The 16,461-nt window shown below is 39.7% G+C and overlaps 22 non-coding genes across 22 annotated transcripts; 8 read left to right on the top strand and 14 right to left on the bottom strand.

The window, feature by feature from the left end:
- The first annotated feature begins 217 nt into the window (after positions 1-217).
- On the top strand, positions 218-290 carry TRNAR-UCG (transfer RNA arginine (anticodon UCG)). Its single transcript has one exon. It is a non-coding gene; the product is annotated as a tRNA-Arg (tRNA).
- Positions 291-1,057: 767 nt separating this feature from the next.
- On the bottom strand, positions 1,058-1,167 carry TRNAL-CAA (transfer RNA leucine (anticodon CAA)). The gene is made up of 2 exons: positions 1,130-1,167; positions 1,058-1,103 (listed from the first exon to the last, which is right to left on the bottom strand). It is a non-coding gene; the product is annotated as a tRNA-Leu (tRNA).
- A 916-nt stretch (positions 1,168-2,083) lies between these two features.
- TRNAR-UCU (transfer RNA arginine (anticodon UCU)) lies at positions 2,084-2,170 on the bottom strand. The gene is given in 2 exon segments: positions 2,084-2,119; positions 2,134-2,170. It is a non-coding gene; the product is annotated as a tRNA-Arg (tRNA).
- A 247-nt stretch (positions 2,171-2,417) lies between these two features.
- On the top strand, positions 2,418-2,490 carry TRNAR-UCG (transfer RNA arginine (anticodon UCG)). The gene has a single exon. It is a non-coding gene; the product is annotated as a tRNA-Arg (tRNA).
- Positions 2,491-3,257: 767 nt separating this feature from the next.
- TRNAL-CAA (transfer RNA leucine (anticodon CAA)) lies at positions 3,258-3,363 on the bottom strand. The gene is made up of 2 exons: positions 3,326-3,363; positions 3,258-3,299 (listed from the first exon to the last, which is right to left on the bottom strand). It is a non-coding gene; the product is annotated as a tRNA-Leu (tRNA).
- A 918-nt stretch (positions 3,364-4,281) lies between these two features.
- TRNAR-UCU (transfer RNA arginine (anticodon UCU)) lies at positions 4,282-4,368 on the bottom strand. The gene is given in 2 exon segments: positions 4,282-4,317; positions 4,332-4,368. It is a non-coding gene; the product is annotated as a tRNA-Arg (tRNA).
- A 247-nt stretch (positions 4,369-4,615) lies between these two features.
- On the top strand, positions 4,616-4,688 carry TRNAR-UCG (transfer RNA arginine (anticodon UCG)). The gene has a single exon. It is a non-coding gene; the product is annotated as a tRNA-Arg (tRNA).
- A 767-nt stretch (positions 4,689-5,455) lies between these two features.
- On the bottom strand, positions 5,456-5,565 carry TRNAL-CAA (transfer RNA leucine (anticodon CAA)). Its single transcript has 2 exons — positions 5,528-5,565; positions 5,456-5,501 (listed from the first exon to the last, which is right to left on the bottom strand). It is a non-coding gene; the product is annotated as a tRNA-Leu (tRNA).
- Positions 5,566-6,482: 917 nt separating this feature from the next.
- On the bottom strand, positions 6,483-6,569 carry TRNAR-UCU (transfer RNA arginine (anticodon UCU)). Its single transcript is given in 2 exon segments — positions 6,483-6,518; positions 6,533-6,569. It is a non-coding gene; the product is annotated as a tRNA-Arg (tRNA).
- A 247-nt stretch (positions 6,570-6,816) lies between these two features.
- On the top strand, positions 6,817-6,889 carry TRNAR-UCG (transfer RNA arginine (anticodon UCG)). Its single transcript has one exon. It is a non-coding gene; the product is annotated as a tRNA-Arg (tRNA).
- A 767-nt stretch (positions 6,890-7,656) lies between these two features.
- TRNAL-CAA (transfer RNA leucine (anticodon CAA)) lies at positions 7,657-7,766 on the bottom strand. The gene is made up of 2 exons: positions 7,729-7,766; positions 7,657-7,702 (listed from the first exon to the last, which is right to left on the bottom strand). It is a non-coding gene; the product is annotated as a tRNA-Leu (tRNA).
- A 918-nt stretch (positions 7,767-8,684) lies between these two features.
- On the bottom strand, positions 8,685-8,771 carry TRNAR-UCU (transfer RNA arginine (anticodon UCU)). Its single transcript is given in 2 exon segments — positions 8,685-8,720; positions 8,735-8,771. It is a non-coding gene; the product is annotated as a tRNA-Arg (tRNA).
- A 247-nt stretch (positions 8,772-9,018) lies between these two features.
- On the top strand, positions 9,019-9,091 carry TRNAR-UCG (transfer RNA arginine (anticodon UCG)). Its single transcript has one exon. It is a non-coding gene; the product is annotated as a tRNA-Arg (tRNA).
- Positions 9,092-9,858: 767 nt separating this feature from the next.
- Positions 9,859-9,968, bottom strand: TRNAL-CAA (transfer RNA leucine (anticodon CAA)). Its single transcript has 2 exons — positions 9,931-9,968; positions 9,859-9,904 (listed from the first exon to the last, which is right to left on the bottom strand). It is a non-coding gene; the product is annotated as a tRNA-Leu (tRNA).
- Positions 9,969-10,886: 918 nt separating this feature from the next.
- On the bottom strand, positions 10,887-10,973 carry TRNAR-UCU (transfer RNA arginine (anticodon UCU)). The gene is given in 2 exon segments: positions 10,887-10,922; positions 10,937-10,973. It is a non-coding gene; the product is annotated as a tRNA-Arg (tRNA).
- A 247-nt stretch (positions 10,974-11,220) lies between these two features.
- On the top strand, positions 11,221-11,293 carry TRNAR-UCG (transfer RNA arginine (anticodon UCG)). Its single transcript has one exon. It is a non-coding gene; the product is annotated as a tRNA-Arg (tRNA).
- Positions 11,294-12,060: 767 nt separating this feature from the next.
- On the bottom strand, positions 12,061-12,170 carry TRNAL-CAA (transfer RNA leucine (anticodon CAA)). Its single transcript has 2 exons — positions 12,133-12,170; positions 12,061-12,106 (listed from the first exon to the last, which is right to left on the bottom strand). It is a non-coding gene; the product is annotated as a tRNA-Leu (tRNA).
- A 918-nt stretch (positions 12,171-13,088) lies between these two features.
- TRNAR-UCU (transfer RNA arginine (anticodon UCU)) lies at positions 13,089-13,175 on the bottom strand. The gene is given in 2 exon segments: positions 13,089-13,124; positions 13,139-13,175. It is a non-coding gene; the product is annotated as a tRNA-Arg (tRNA).
- Positions 13,176-13,422: 247 nt separating this feature from the next.
- On the top strand, positions 13,423-13,495 carry TRNAR-UCG (transfer RNA arginine (anticodon UCG)). Its single transcript has one exon. It is a non-coding gene; the product is annotated as a tRNA-Arg (tRNA).
- A 767-nt stretch (positions 13,496-14,262) lies between these two features.
- TRNAL-CAA (transfer RNA leucine (anticodon CAA)) lies at positions 14,263-14,372 on the bottom strand. Its single transcript has 2 exons — positions 14,335-14,372; positions 14,263-14,308 (listed from the first exon to the last, which is right to left on the bottom strand). It is a non-coding gene; the product is annotated as a tRNA-Leu (tRNA).
- A 918-nt stretch (positions 14,373-15,290) lies between these two features.
- On the bottom strand, positions 15,291-15,377 carry TRNAR-UCU (transfer RNA arginine (anticodon UCU)). Its single transcript is given in 2 exon segments — positions 15,291-15,326; positions 15,341-15,377. It is a non-coding gene; the product is annotated as a tRNA-Arg (tRNA).
- Positions 15,378-15,624: 247 nt separating this feature from the next.
- On the top strand, positions 15,625-15,697 carry TRNAR-UCG (transfer RNA arginine (anticodon UCG)). The gene has a single exon. It is a non-coding gene; the product is annotated as a tRNA-Arg (tRNA).
- Positions 15,698-16,461: the final 764 nt, after the last annotated feature.

The following is a 16,461-nucleotide window of genomic DNA, read 5'->3' as shown; positions in this document are numbered from 1 at the left end:
CACCTATCTGACTCACGCATAATCCTTCGTACATAGATGTTTCAAATGCATTAGTCGTTTCTGTGTCCTACGTTTGTCTGCATGTTCTTAATTAACATCAGTCAGAGGAAGGACAGTGGTCATAAAAAGCATATTGTGGCATGTGAAGTAAAGGAAATATAGTTATGTTTCTCTATGAGAAACGTATCCACACATTCTTTTGCAAACTTGTCATGCAGACCACGTGGCCTAATGGATAAGGCGTCTGACTTCGGATCAGAAGATTGAGGGTTCGAGTCCCTTCGTGGTCGGAGATGCCGGAGGTTTGGTTTTGTTGTTCTTTAGAGTTCTTCCATATCAATGAATGTCAGGCAAGTGGAAACTAAGATTTCAACAGTTTCTTTCCATGTTACGTGTCACCCAAGATATTTAGTCCCTCTTGGTATGAAAGGCAGACATGTCAAAACTAAGATTTCAAGTGTTGATTGCCATATGATCATAACCCTATCTTGGCCTACAAGGTACCTCTACGGATAGTGCGTTGTTGCGAGATTTGATTAAATCAAAGTTGTCTGCAATTTACTCTTTCAAAAACTTTGAACAAACGTAAATTCTTTTTCCAACTATTGTTATGAAGACTTTGGCTCAAAGCGGCTCCATAAGAGTCACAGGCACCCTTGATTTCCTGTTGTACACTTTCTTATCTCTTTCCCCCAAGAAATCTATGTGACAGCTATTGGAAAGTATATACACCTGGGTCGTTATTTTCACCTCTTTCGGTATGTCTTCTCTGCGAAGTGCGGAATAAGACTCTTGTGTTTTGTCAAGACCTCGTGGCCTAATGGGTAAGGTGTCTGACTTTGGATGGGAAGATTGAGGATTTGAGTTGTCTTGAGGTTGCTGGTGGTTTAGATCCCCAGGTTACTGTTCTTTTGAGTCTAGAGATTGTACATTGCTGTCTTATGTTATGAAATCAATGTCTTCTGCAATGTACTCTTTCAACGCTTAAATTCAATCTTGGATTCTTTCTCAAAAAAATGTTGAATTAAACGAAGCTCAAAGCACAAAAGAAGATGACTGTCAGAAGTGGGATTTGAACCCACGCCTCCGCATAGAGACCAGAAGACCCTCACAGAGAGAAGATTGCATTCTTGAGGCTGGCGCCTTAGACCACTCGGCCATCCTGACAAGCTACAGCAGCTAAGAAAGAAGATATTTTTTTACATGGTTTCAAGGCAAGGGACTAGCTCGTAGGGGACCTTTTGCCATTGCATTGGTTTAAAGTGGCTTCATTAGAGTCACAGGGTAAGCAGACTTGAGATCCTGCATATGAAGGCTAAGATTTCACATGTGTTTTTTGATGTGCCATATGACCACCATACTTATCGCCCTCTGGGCATGCAGGGTTCTTCGACATATTGTGTGTTACCAACACCTTTAATGAAATCAAAGTTGATTGCGATGTACTGTTTCAAACACTTAAAGGCAAACTTTAATTCTTTCTTCAACTATTGTTATGAAGACTTTGGCTCCAAGTGGCTCCATAAGAGTCACAGGGCACCCTTGATTTTCTGTTGTACATTTCCTAATCTTTTTGCCCAAAGAAATCTATGTGATCATCCTTTGTATAATGTGCCACAGGGCCCACTACTGAAACACATTTCACACTAGAGTAAAATCTGTCAATTGTATTACAGACATTTTTCAGAGACAATTTGTGGATATTGCAACCTAAAACTAAACAAGCACATCAAATGCAGTCAACCACTGGAAAAAAACACGATTCTAGTGGGACTCGAACCCACAACCTTTGAATATTGGCATTATTTTCTCATCAAAATTTTAATCTTACAAACGGAGCGCTAAACTGCTTTCCACACTTGTGTTAAATCGTTCTATTGTTTCAGATTACCATAATTTCTCACAGACAAATTGTGGATATTTGGAATTACAATTTAATCAGTCAATTAAAATCTGTCAGATTAAGATCTGTCAATTGTATTTCAGAAATTTTTCAGAGTGGATATTGCAATTTTTCCATGTGTGGATATTGCAACTTATAACTAAACAAGAACATCAAATGCAGTCAACCACTGGAAAAACACGACTCTGGTGGGACTCGAACCCACAACCTTTGAAGGCCTTGACAAGTGCTAGAAGTCCAATGCGCTATCCATTGCGCCACAGAGCCTACATATGCAAGACGCAGACGTCATGAAACCACCTATCTGACTCACGCATAATCCTTCGTACATAGATGTTTCAAATGCATTAGTCGTTTCTGTGTCCTACGTTTGTCTGCATGTTCTTAATTAACATCAGTCAGAGGAAGGACAGTGGTCATAAAAAGCATATTGTGGCATGTGAAGTAAAGGAAATATAGTTATGTTTCTCTATGAGAAACGTATCCACACATTCTTTCGCAAACTTTGCATGCAGACCGCGTGGCCTAATGGATAAGGCGTCTGACTTCGGATCAGAAGATTGAGGGTTCGAGTCCCTTCGTGGTCGGAGATGCCGGAGGTTTGGTTTTGTTGTTCTTTAGAGTTCTTCCATATCAATGAATGTCAGGCAAGTGGAAATTAAGATTTCAACAGTTTCTTTCCATGTTACGTGTCACCCAAGATATTTAGTCCCTCTTGGTATGAAAGGCAGACATGTCAAAACTAAGATTTCAAGTGTTGATTGCCATATGATCATAACCCTATCTTGGCCTACAAGGTACCTCTACGGATAGTGCGTTGTTGCGAGATTTGATTAAATCAAAGTTGTCTGCAATTTACTCTTTCAAAAACTTTGAACAAACGTAAATTCTTTTTCCAACTATTGTTATGAAGACTTTGGCTCAAAGCGGCTCCATAAGAGTCACAGGCACCCTTGATTTCCTGTTGTACACTTTCTTATCTCTTTCCCCCAAGAAATCTATGTGACAGCTATTGGAAAGTATCTACACCTGGGTCGTTATTTTCACCTCTTTCGGTATGTCTTCTCTGCGAAGTACGGAATAAGACTCTTGTGTTTTGTCAAGACCTCGTGGCCTAATGGGTAAGGTGTCTGACTTTGGATGGGAAGATTGAGGATTTGAGTTGTCTTGAGTTTGCTGGTGGTTTAGATCCCCAGGTTACTGTTCTTTTGAGTCTAGAGATTGTACATTGCTGTCTTATGTTATGAAATCAATGTCTTCTGCAATGTACTCTTTCAACGCTTAAATTCAATCTTGGATTCTTTCTCAAAAAATTGTTGAATTAAACGAAGCTCAAAGCACAAAAGAAGATGACTGTCAGAAGTGGGATTTGAACCCACGCCAGACCAGACCAGAAGACCCTCACAGAGAGAAGATTGCATTCTTGAGTCTGGCGCCTTAGACCACACGGCCATCCTGACAAGCTACAGCTGCTAAGAAAGAAGATATTTTTTTACATGGTTTCAAGGCAAGGGACTAGCTCGTAGGGGACCTTTTGCCATTGCATTGGTTTAAAGTGGCTTCATTAGAGTCACAGGGTAAGCAGACTTGAGATCCTGCATATGAAGGCTAAGATTTCACATGTGTTTTTTGATGTGCCATATGACCACCATACTTATCGCCCTCTGGGCATGCAGGGTTCTTCGACATATTGTGTGTTACCAACACCTTTAATGAAATCAAAGTTGATTGCGATGTACTGTTTCAAACACTTAAAGGCAAACTTTAATTCTTTCTCCAACTATTGTTATGAAGACTTTGGCTCCAAGTGGCTCCATAAGAGTCACAGGGCACCCTTGATTTTCTGTTGTACATTTCCTAATCTTTTTGCCCAAAGAAATCTATGTGATCATCCTTTGTATAATGTGCCACAGGGCCCACTACTGAAACACATTTCACACTAGAGTAAAATCTGTCAATTGTATTACAGACATTTTTCAGAGACAATTTGTGGATATTGCAACCTAAAACTAAACAAGCACATCAAATGCAGTCAACCACTGGAAAAAAAACACGATTCTAGTGGGACTCGAACCCACAACCTTTGAATATTGGCATTATTTTCGCATCAAAATTTTAATCTTACAAATGGAGCGCTAAACTGTTTTCCACACTTGTGTTAAATCGTTCTATTGTTTCAGATTACCATAATTTCTCACAGACAAATTGTGGATATTTGGAATTACAATTTAATCAGTCAATTAAAATCTGTCAGATTAAGATCTGTCAATTGTATTTCAGAAATTTTTCAGAGTGGATATTGCAATTTTTCCATGTGTGGATATTGCAACTTATAACTAAACAAGAACATCAAATGCAGTCAACCACTGGAAAAACCACGACTCTGGTGGGACTCAAACCCACAACTTTTGAATGCCTTGACAAGTGCTAGAAGTCCAATGCGCTATCCATTGCGCCACAGAGCCTACATATGCAAGAAGCAGACGTCATGAAACCACCTATCTGACTCACGCATAATCCTTCGTACATAGATGTTTCAAATGCATTAGTCGTTTCTGTGTCCTACGTTTGTCTGCATGTTCTTAATTAACATCAGTCAGAGGAAGGACAGTGGTCATAAAAAGCATATTGTGGCATGTGAAGTAAAGGAAATATAGTTATGTTTCTCTATGAGAAACGTATCCACACATTCTTTCGCAAACTTTGCATGCAGACCGCGTGGCCTAATGGATAAGGCGTCTGACTTCGGATCAGAAGATTGAGGGTTCGAGTCCCTTCGTGGTCGGAGATGCCGGAGGTTTGGTTTTGTTGTTCTTTAGAGTTCTTCCATATCAATGAATGTCAGGCAAGTGGAAACTAAGATTTCAACAGTTTCTTTCCATGTTACGTGTCACCCAAGATATTTAGTCCCTCTTGGTATGAAAGGCAGACATGTCAAAACTAAGATTTCAAGTGTTGATTGCCATATGATCATAACCCTATCTTGGCCTACAAGGTACCTCTACGGATAGTGCGTTGTTGCGAGATTTGATTAAATCAAAGTTGTCTGCAATTTACTCTTTCAAAAACTTTGAACAAACGTAAATTCTTTTTCCAACTATTGTTATGAAGACTTTGGCTCAAAGCGGCTCCATAAGAGTCACAGGCACCCTTGATTTCCTGTTGTACACTTTCTTATCTCTTTCCCCCAAGAAATCTATGTGACAGCTATTGGAAAGTATCTACACCTGGGTCGTTATTTTCACCTCTTTCGGTATGTCTTCTCTGCGAAGTGCGGAATAAGACTCTTGTGTTTTGTCAAGACCTCGTGGCCTAATGGGTAAGGTGTCTGACTTTGGATGGGAAGATTGAGGATTTGAGTTGTCTTGAGTTTGCTGGTGGTTTAGATCCCCAGGTTACTGTTCTTTTGAGTCTAGAGATTGTACATTGCTGTCTTATGTTATGAAATCAATGTCTTCTGCAATGTACTCTTTCAACGCTTAAATTCAATCTTGGATTCTTTCTCAAAAAAATGTTGAATTAAACGAAGCTCAAAGCACAAAAGAAGATGACTGTCAGAAGTGGGATTTGAACCCACGCCTCCGCATGGAGACCAGAAGACCCTCACAGAGAGAAGATTGCATTCTTGAGTCTGGCGCCTTAGACCACTCGGCCATCCTGACAAGCTACAGCAGCTAAGAAAGAAGATATTTTTTTACATGGTTTCAAGGCAAGGGACTAGCTCGTAGGGGACCTTTTGCCATTGCATTGGTTTAAAGTGGCTTCATTAGAGTCACAGGGTAAGCAGACTTGAGATCCTGCATATGAAGGCTAAGATTTCACATGTGTTTTTTGATGTGCCATATGACCACCATACTTATCGCCCTCTGGGCATGCAGGGTTCTTCGACATATTGTGTGTTACCAACACCTTTAATGAAATCAAAGTTGATTGCGATGTACTGTTTCAAACACTTAAAGGCAAACTTTAATTCTTTCTCCAACTATTGTTATGAAGACTTTGGCTCCAAGTGGCTCCATAAGAGTCACAGGGCACCCTTGATTTTCTGTTGTACATTTCCTAATCTTTTTGCCCAAAGAAATCTATGTGATCATCCTTTGTATAATGTGCCACAGGGCCCTCTACTGAAACACATTTCACACTAGAGTAAAATCTGTCAATTGTATTACAGACATTTTTCAGAGACAATTTGTGGATATTGCAACCTAAAACTAAACAAGCACATCAAATGCAGTCAACCACTGGAAAAAAAACACGATTCTAGTGGGACTCGAACCCACAACCTTTGAATATTGGCATTATTTTCTCATCAAAATTTTAATCTTACAAACGGAGCGCTAAACTGCTTTCCACACTTGTGTTAAATCGTTCTATTGTTTCAGATTACCATAATTTCTCACAGACAAATTGTGGATATTTGGAATTACAATTTAATCAGTCAATTAAAATCTGTCAGATTAAGATCTGTCAATTGTATTTCAGAAATTTTTCAGAGTGGATATTGCAATTTTTCCATGTGTGGATATTGCAATTTATAACTAAACAAGAACATCAAATGCAGTCAACCACTGGAAAAACACGACTCTGGTGGGACTCGAACCCACAACCTTTGAAGGCCTTGACAAGTGCTAGAAGTCCAATGCGCTATCCATTGCGCCACAGAGCCTACATATGAAAGATGCAGACGTCATGAAACCACCTATCTGACTCACGCATAATCCTTCGTACATAGATGTTTCAAATGCATTAGTCGTTTCTGTGTCCTACGTTTGTCTGCATGTTCTTAATTAACATCAGTCAGAGGAAGGACAGTGGTCATAAAAAGCATATTGTGGCATGTGAAGTAAAGGAAATATAGTTATGTTTCTCTATGAGAAACGTATCCACACATTCTTTCGCAAACTTTGCATGCAGACCGCGTGGCCTAATGGATAAGGCGTCTGACTTCGGATCAGAAGATTGAGGGTTCGAGTCCCTTCGTGGTCGGAGATGCCAGAGGTTTGGTTTTGTTGTTCTTTAGAGTTCTTCCATATCAATGAATGTCAGGCAAGTGGAAACTAAGATTTCAACAGTTTCTTTCCATGTTACGTGTCACCCAAGATATTTAGTCCCTCTTGGTATGAAAGGCAGACATGTCAAAACTAAGATTTCAAGTGTTGATTGCCATATGATCATAACCCTATCTTGGCCTACAAGGTACCTCTACGGATAGTGCGTTGTTGCGAGATTTGATTAAATCAAAGTTGTCTGCAATTTACTCTTTCAAAAACTTTGAACAAACGTAAATTCTTTTTCCAACTATTGTTATGAAGACTTTGGCTCAAAGCGGCTCCATAAGAGTCACAGGCACCCTTGATTTCCTGTTGTACACTTTCTTATCTCTTTCCCCCAAGAAATCTATGTGACAGCTATTGGAAAGTATCTACACCTGGGTCGTTATTTTCACCTCTTTCGGTATGTCTTCTCTGCGAAGTGCGGAATAAGACTCTTGTGTTTTGTCAAGACCTCGTGGCCTAATGGGTAAGGTGTCTGACTTTGGATGGGAAGATTGAGGATTTGAGTTGTCTTGAGTTTGCTGGTGGTTTAGATCCCCAGGTTACTGTTCTTTTGAGTCTAGAGATTGTACATTGCTGTCTTATGTTATGAAATCAATGTCTTCTGCAATGTACTCTTTCAACGCTTAAATTCAATCTTGGATTCTTTCTCAAAAAATTGTTGAATTAAACGAAGCTCAAAGCACAAAAGAAGATGACTGTCAGAAGTGGGATTTGAACCCACGCCTCCACATGGAGACCAGAAGACCCTCACAGAGAGAAGATTGCATTCTTGAGTCTGGCGCCTTAGACCACTCGGCCATCCTGACAAGCTACAGCTGCTAAGAAAGAAGATATTTTTTTACATGGTTTCAAGGCAAGGGACTAGCTCGTAGGGGACCTTTTGCCATTGCATTGGTTTAAAGTGGCTTCATTAGAGTCACAGGGTAAGCAGACTTGAGATCCTGCATATGAAGGCTAAGATTTCACATGTGTTTTTTGATGTGCCATATGACCACCATACTTATCGCCCTCTGGGCATGCAGGGTTCTTCGACATATTGTGTGTTACCAACACCTTTAATGAAATCAAAGTTGATTGCGATGTACTGTTTCAAACACTTAAAGGCAAACTTTAATTCTTTCTCCAACTATTGTTATGAAGACTTTGGCTCCAAGTGGCTCCATAAGAGTCACAGGGCACCCTTGATTTTCTGTTGTACATTTCCTAATCTTTTTGCCCAAAGAAATCTATGTGATCATCCTTTGTATAATGTGCCACAGGGCCCACTACTGAAACACATTTCACACTAGAGTAAAATCTGTCAATTGTATTACAGACATTTTTCAGAGACAATTTGTGGATATTGCAACCTAAAACTAAACAAGCACATCAAATGCAGTCAACCACTGGAAAAAAAACACGATTCTAGTGGGACTCGAACCCACAACCTTTGAATATTGGCATTATTTTCGCATCAAAATTTTAATCTTACAAACGGAGCGCTAAACTGCTTTCCACACTTGTGTTAAATCGTTCTATTGTTTCAGATTACCATAATTTCTCACAGACAAATTGTGGATATTTGGAATTACAATTTAATCAGTCAATTAAAATCTGTCAGATTAAGATCTGTCAATTGTATTTCAGAAATTTTTCAGAGTGGATATTGCAATTTTTCCATGTGTGGATATTGCAACTTATAACTAAACAAGAACATCAAATGCAGTCAACCACTGGAAAAACCACGACTCTGGTGGGACTCAAACCCACAACTTTTGAATGCCTTGACAAGTGCTAGAAGTCCAATGCGCTATCCATTGCGCCACAGAGCCTACATATGCAAGACGCGGACGTCATGAAACCACCTATCTGACTCACGCATAATCCTTCGTACATAAATGTTTCAAATGCATTAGTCGTTTCTGTGTCCTACTTTTGTCTGCATGTTCTTAATTAACATCAGTCAGAGGAAGGACAGTGGTCATAAAAAGCATATTGTGGCATGTGAAGTAAAGGAAATATAGTTATGTTTCTCTATGAGAAACGTATCCACACATTCTTTCGCAAACTTTGCATGCAGACCGCGTGGCCTAATGGATAAGGCGTCTGACTTCGGATCAGAAGATTGAGGGTTCGAGTCCCTTCGTGGTCGGAGATGCCGGAGGTTTGGTTTTGTTGTTCTTTAGAGTTCTTCCATATCAATGAATGTCAGGCAAGTGGAAACTAAGATTTCAACAGTTTCTTTCCATGTTACGTGTCACCCAAGATATTTAGTCCCTCTTGGTATGAAAGGCAGACATGTCAAAACTAAGATTTCAAGTGTTGATTGCCATATGATCATAACCCTATCTTGGCCTACAAGGTACCTCTACGGATAGTGCGTTGTTGCGAGATTTGATTAAATCAAAGTTGTCTGCAATTTACTCTTTCAAAAATTTTGAACAAACGTAAATTCTTTTTCCAACTATTGTTATGAAGACTTTGGCTCAAAGCGGCTCCATAAGAGTCACAGGCACCCTTGATTTCCTGTTGTACACTTTCTTATCTCTTTCCCCCAAGAAATCTATGTGACAGCTATTGGAAAGTATCTACACCTGGGTCGTTATTTTCACCTCTTTCGGTATGTCTTCTCTGCGAAGTGCGGAATAAGACTCTTGTGTTTTGTCAAGACCTCGTGGCCTAATGGGTAAGGTGTCTGACTTTGGATGGGAAGTTTGAGGATTTGAGTTGTCTTGAGGTTGCTGGTGGTTTAGATCCCCAGGTTACTGTTCTTTTGAGTCTAGAGATTGTACATTGCTGTCTTATGTTATGAAATCAATGTCTTCTGCAATGTACTCTTTCAACGCTTAAATTCAATCTTGGATTCTTTCTCAAAAAAATGTTGAATTAAACGAAGCTCAAAGCACAAAAGAAGATGACTGTCAGAAGTGGGATTTGAACCCACGCCTCCACATGGAGACCAGAAGACCCTCTCAGTGAGAAGATTGCATTCTTGAGTCTGGCGCCTTAGACCACTCGGCCATCCTGACAAGCTACAGCTGCTAAGAAAGAAGATATTTTTTTACATGGTTTCAAGGCAAGGGACTAGCTCGTAGGGGACCTTTTGCCATTGCATTGGTTTAAAGTGGCTTCATTAGAGTCACAGGGTAAGCAGACTTGAGATCCTGCATATGAAGGCTAAGATTTCACATGTGTTTTTTGATGTGCCATATGACCACCATACTTATCGCCCTCTGGGCATGCAGGGTTCTTCGACATATTGTGTGTTACCAACACCTTTAATGAAATCAAAGTTGATTGCGATGTACTGTTTCAAACACTTAAAGGCAAACTTTAATTCTTTCTCCAACTATTGTTATGAAGACTTTGGCTCCAAGTGGCTCCATAAGAGTCACAGGGCACCCTTGATTTTCTGTTGTACATTTCCTAATCTTTTTGCCCAAAGAAATCTATGTGATCATCCTTTGTATAATGTGCCACAGGGCCCACTACTGAAACACATTTCACACTAGAGTAAAATCTGTCAATTGTATTACAGACATTTTTCAGAGACAATTTGTGGATATTGCAACCTAAAACTAAACAAGCACATCAAATGCAGTCAACCACTGGAAAAAAAACACGATTCTAGTGGGACTCGAACCCACAACCTTTGAATATTGGCATTATTTTCGCATCAAAATTTTAATCTTACAAACGGAGTGCTAAACTGCTTTCCACACTTGTGTTAAATCGTTCTATTGTTTCAGATTACCATAATTTCTCACAGACAAATTGTGGATATTTGGAATTACAATTTAATCAGTCAATTAAAATCTGTCAGATTAAGATCTGTCAATTGTATTTCAGAAATTTTTCAGAGTGGATATTGCAATTTTTCCATGTGTGGATATTGCAACTTATAACTAAACAAGAACATCAAATGCAGTCAACCACTGGAAAAACCACGACTCTGGTGGGACTCGAACCCACAACCTTTGAATGCCTTGACAAGTGCTAGAAGTCCAATGCGCTATCCATTGCGCCACAGAGCCTACATATGCAAGACGCAGACGTCATGAAACCACCTATCTGACTCACGCATAATCCTTCGTACATAGATGTTTCAAATGCATTAGTCGTTTCTGTGTCCTACGTTTGTCTGCATGTTCTTAATTAACATCAGTCAGAGGAAGGACAGTGGTCATAAAAAGCATATTGTGGCATGTGAAGTAAAGGAAATATAGTTATGTTTCTCTATGAGAAACGTATCCACACATTCTTTCGCAAACATTGCATGCAGACCGCGTGCCCTAATGGATAAGGCGTCTGACTTCGGATCAGAAGATTGAGGGTTCGAGTCCCTTCGTGGTCGGAGATGCCGGAGGTTTGGTTTTGTTGTTCTTTAGAGTTCTTCCATATCAATGAATGTCAGGCAAGTGGAAACTAAGATTTCAACAGTTTCTTTCCATGTTACGTGTCACCCAAGATATTTAGTCCCTCTTGGTATGAAAGGCAGACATGTCAAAACTAAGATTTCAAGTGTTGATTGCCATATGATCATAACCCTATCTTGGCCTACAAGGTACCTCTACGGATAGTGCGTTGTTGCGAGATTTGATTAAATCAAAGTTGTCTGCAATTTACTCTTTCAAAAACTTTGAACAAACGTAAATTCTTTTTCCAACTATTGTTATGAAGACTTTGGCTCAAAGCGGCTCCATAAGAGTCACAGGCACCCTTGATTTCCTGTTGTACACTTTCTTATCTCTTTCCCCCAAGAAATCTATGTGACAGCTATTGGAAAGTATCTACACCTGGGTCGTTATTTTCACCTCTTTCGGTATGTCTTCTCTGCGAAGTGCGGAATAAGACTCTTGTGTTTTGTCAAGACCTCGTGGCCTAATGGGTAAGGTGTCTGACTTTGGATGGGAAGATTGAGGATTTGAGTTGTATTGAGTTTGCTGGTGGTTTAGATCCCCAGGTTACTGTTCTTTTGAGTCTAGAGATTGTACATTGCTGTCTTATGTTATGAAATCAATGTCTTCTGCAATGTACTCTTTCAACGCTTAAATTCAATCTTGGATTCTTTCTTAAAAAATTGTTGAATTAAACGAAGCTCAAAGCACAAAAGAAGATGACTGTCAGAAGTGGGATTTGAACCCACGCCTCCGCATGGAGACCAGAAGACCCTCACAGAGAGAAGATTGCATTCTTGAGTCTGGCGCCTTAGACCACTCGGCCATCCTGACAAGCTACAGCTGCTAAGAAAGAAGATATTTTTTTACATGGTTTCAAGGCAAGGGACTAGCTCGTAGGGGACCTTTTGCCATTGCATTGGTTTAAAGTGGCTTCATTAGAGTCACAGGGTAAGCAGACTTGAGATCCTGCATATGAAGGCTAAGATTTCACATGTGTTTTTTGATGTGCCATATGACCACCATACTTATCGCCCTCTGGGCATGCAGGGTTCTTCGACATATTGTGTGTTACCAACACCTTTAATGAAATCAAAGTTGATTGCGATGTACTGTTTCAAACACTTAAAGGCAAACTTTAATTCTTTCTCCAACTATTGTTATGAAGACTTTGGCTCCAAGTGGCTCCATAAGAGTCACAGGGCACCCTTGATTTTCTGTTGTACATTTCCTAATCTTTTTGCCCAAAGAAATCTATGTGATCATCCTTTGTATAATGTGCCACAGGGCCCACTACTGAAACACATTTCACACTAGAGTAAAATCTGTCAATTGTATTACAGACATTTTTCAGAGACAATTTGTGGATATTGCAACCTAAAACTAAACAAGCACATCAAATGCAGTCAACCACTGGAAAAAAAACACGATTCTAGTGGGACTCGAACCCACAACCTTTGAATATTGGCATTATTTTCGCATCAAAATTTTAATCTTACAAACGGAGCGCTAAACTGCTTTCCACACTTGTGTTAAATCGTTCTATTGTTTCAGATTACCATAATTTCTCACAGACAAATTGTGGATATTTGGAATTACAATTTAATCAGTCAATTAAAATCTGTCAGATTAAGATCTGTCAATTGTATTTCAGAAATTTTTCAGAGTGGATATTGCAATTTTTCCATGTGTGGATATTGCAACTTATAACTAAACAAGAACATCAAATGCAGTCAACCACTGGAAAAACCACGACTCTGGTGGGACTCAAACCCACAACTTTTGAATGCCTTGACAAGTGCTAGAAGTCCAATGCGCTATCCATTGCGCCACAGAGCCTACATATGCAAGACGCGGACGTCATGAAACCACCTATCTGACTCACGCATAATCCTTCGTACATAAATGTTTCAAATGCATTAGTCGTTTCTGTGTCCTACTTTTGTCTGCATGTTCTTAATTAACATCAGTCAGAGGAAGGACAGTGGTCATAAAAAGCATATTGTGGCATGTGAAGTAAAGGAAATATAGTTATGTTTCTCTATGAGAAACGTATCCACACATTCTTTCGCAAACTTTGCATGCAGACCGCGTGGCCTAATGGATAAGGCGTCTGACTTCGGATCAGAAGATTGAGGGTTCGAGTCCCTTCGTGGTCGGAGATGCCGGAGGTTTGGTTTTGTTGTTCTTTAGAGTTCTTCCATATCAATGAATGTCAGGCAAGTGGAAACTAAGATTTCAACAGTTTCTTTCCATGTTACGTGTCACCCAAGATATTTAGTCCCTCTTGGTATGAAAGGCAGACATGTCAAAACTAAGATTTCAAGTGTTGATTGCCATATGATCATAACCCTATCTTGGCCTACAAGGTACCTCTACGGATAGTGCGTTGTTGCGAGATTTGATTAAATCAAAGTTGTCTGCAATTTACTCTTTCAAAAATTTTGAACAAACGTAAATTCTTTTTCCAACTATTGTTATGAAGACTTTGGCTCAAAGCGGCTCCATAAGAGTCACAGGCACCCTTGATTTCCTGTTGTACACTTTCTTATCTCTTTCCCCCAAGAAATCTATGTGACAGCTATTGGAAAGTATCTACACCTGGGTCGTTATTTTCACCTCTTTCGGTATGTCTTCTCTGCGAAGTGCGGAATAAGACTCTTGTGTTTTGTCAAGACCTCGTGGCCTAATGGGTAAGGTGTCTGACTTTGGATGGGAAGTTTGAGGATTTGAGTTGTCTTGAGGTTGCTGGTGGTTTAGATCCCCAGGTTACTGTTCTTTTGAGTCTAGAGATTGTACATTGCTGTCTTATGTTATGAAATCAATGTCTTCTGCAATGTACTCTTTCAACGCTTAAATTCAATCTTGGATTCTTTCTCAAAAAAATGTTGAATTAAATGAAGCTCAAAGCACAAAAGAAGATGACTGTCAGAAGTGGGATTTGAACCCACGCCTCCACATGGAGACCAGAAGACCCTCTCAGTGAGAAGATTGCATTCTTGAGTCTGGCGCCTTAGACCACTCGGCCATCCTGACAAGCTACAGCTGCTAAGAAAGAAGATATTTTTTTACATGGTTTCAAGGCAAGGGACTAGCTCGTAGGGGACCTTTTGCCATTGCATTGGTTTAAAGTGGCTTCATTAGAGTCACAGGGTAAGCAGACTTGAGATCCTGCATATGAAGGCTAAGATTTCACATGTGTTTTTTGATGTGCCATATGACCACCATACTTATCGCCCTCTGGGCATGCAGGGTTCTTCGACATATTGTGTGTTACCAACACCTTTAATGAAATCAAAGTTGATTGCGATGTACTGTTTCAAACACTTAAAGGCAAACTTTAATTCTTTCTCCAACTATTGTTATGAAGACTTTGGCTCCAAGTGGCTCCATAAGAGTCACAGGGCACCCTTGATTTTCTGTTGTACATTTCCTAATCTTTTTGCCCAAAGAAATCTATGTGATCATCCTTTGTATAATGTGCCACAGGGCCCACTACTGAAACACATTTCACACTAGAGTAAAATCTGTCAATTGTATTACAGACATTTTTCAGAGACAATTTGTGGATATTGCAACCTAAAACTAAACAAGCACATCAAATGCAGTCAACCACTGGAAAAAAAACACGATTCTAGTGGGACTCGAACCCACAACCTTTGAATATTGGCATTATTTTCGCATCAAAATTTTAATCTTACAAACGGAGCGCTAAACTGCTTTCCACACTTGTGTTAAATCGTTCTATTGTTTCAGATTACCATAATTTCTCACAGACAAATTGTGGATATTTGGAATTACAATTTAATCAGTCAATTAAAATCTGTCAGATTAAGATCTGTCAATTGTATTTCAGAAATTTTTCAGAGTGGATATTGCAATTTTTCCATGTGTGGATATTGCAACTTATAACTAAACAAGAACATCAAATGCAGTCAACCACTGGAAAAATCACGACTCTGGTGGGACTCAAACCCACAACTTTTGAATGCCTTGACAAGTGCTAGAAGTCCAATGCGCTATCCATTGCGCCACAGAGCCTACATATGCAAGAAGCAGACGTCATGAAACCACCTATCTGACTCACGCATAATCCTTCGTACATAGATGTTTCAAATGCATTAGTCGTTTCTGTGTCCTACGTTTGTCTGCATGTTCTTAATTAACATCAGTCAGAGGAAGGACAGTGGTCATAAAAAGCATATTGTGGCATGTGAAGTAAAGGAAATATAGTTATGTTTCTCTATGAGAAACGTATCCACACATTCTTTCGCAAACTTTGCATGCAGACCGCGTGGCCTAATGGATAAGGCGTCTGACTTCGGATCAGAAGATTGAGGGTTCGAGTCCCTTCGTGGTCGGAGATGCCGGAGGTTTGGTTTTGTTGTTCTTTAGAGTTCTTCCATATCAATGAATGTCAGGCAAGTGGAAACTAAGATTTCAACAGTTTCTTTCCATGTTACGTGTCACCCAAGATATTTAGTCCCTCTTGGTATGAAAGGCAGACATGTCAAAACTAAGATTTCAAGTGTTGATTGCCATATGATCATAACCCTATCTTGGCCTACAAGGTACCTCTACGGATAGTGCGTTGTTGCGAGATTTGATTAAATCAAAGTTGTCTGCAATTTACTCTTTCAAAAACTTTGAACAAACGTAAATTCTTTTTCCAACTATTGTTATGAAGACTTTGGCTCAAAGCGGCTCCATAAGAGTCACAGGCACCCTTGATTTCCTGTTGTACACTTTCTTATCTCTTTCCCCCAAGAAATCTATGTGACAGCTATTGGAAAGTATCTACACCTGGGTCGTTATTTTCACCTCTTTCGGTATGTCTTCTCTGCGAAGTGCGGAATAAGACTCTTGTGTTTTGTCAAGACCTCGTGGCCTAATGGCTAAGGTGTCTGACTTTGGATGGGAAGATTGAGGATTTGAGTTGTCTTGAGGTTGCTGGTGGTTTAGATCCCCAGGTTACTGTTCTTTTGAGTCTAGAGATTGTACATTGCTGTCTTATGTTATGAAATCAATGTCTTCTGCAATGTACTCTTTCAACGCTTAAATTCAATCTTGGATTCTTTCTCAAAAAAATGTTGAATTAAACGAAGCTCAAAGCACAAAAGAAGAT

The sequence above is a fragment of the Spea bombifrons genome, chromosome 5, assembly GCF_027358695.1.
Source record: "Spea bombifrons isolate aSpeBom1 chromosome 5, aSpeBom1.2.pri, whole genome shotgun sequence".
Taxonomy (NCBI): domain Eukaryota; kingdom Metazoa; phylum Chordata; class Amphibia; order Anura; family Pelobatidae; genus Spea; species Spea bombifrons.
This window is presented reverse-complemented; position numbering and strand designations above follow the sequence as displayed.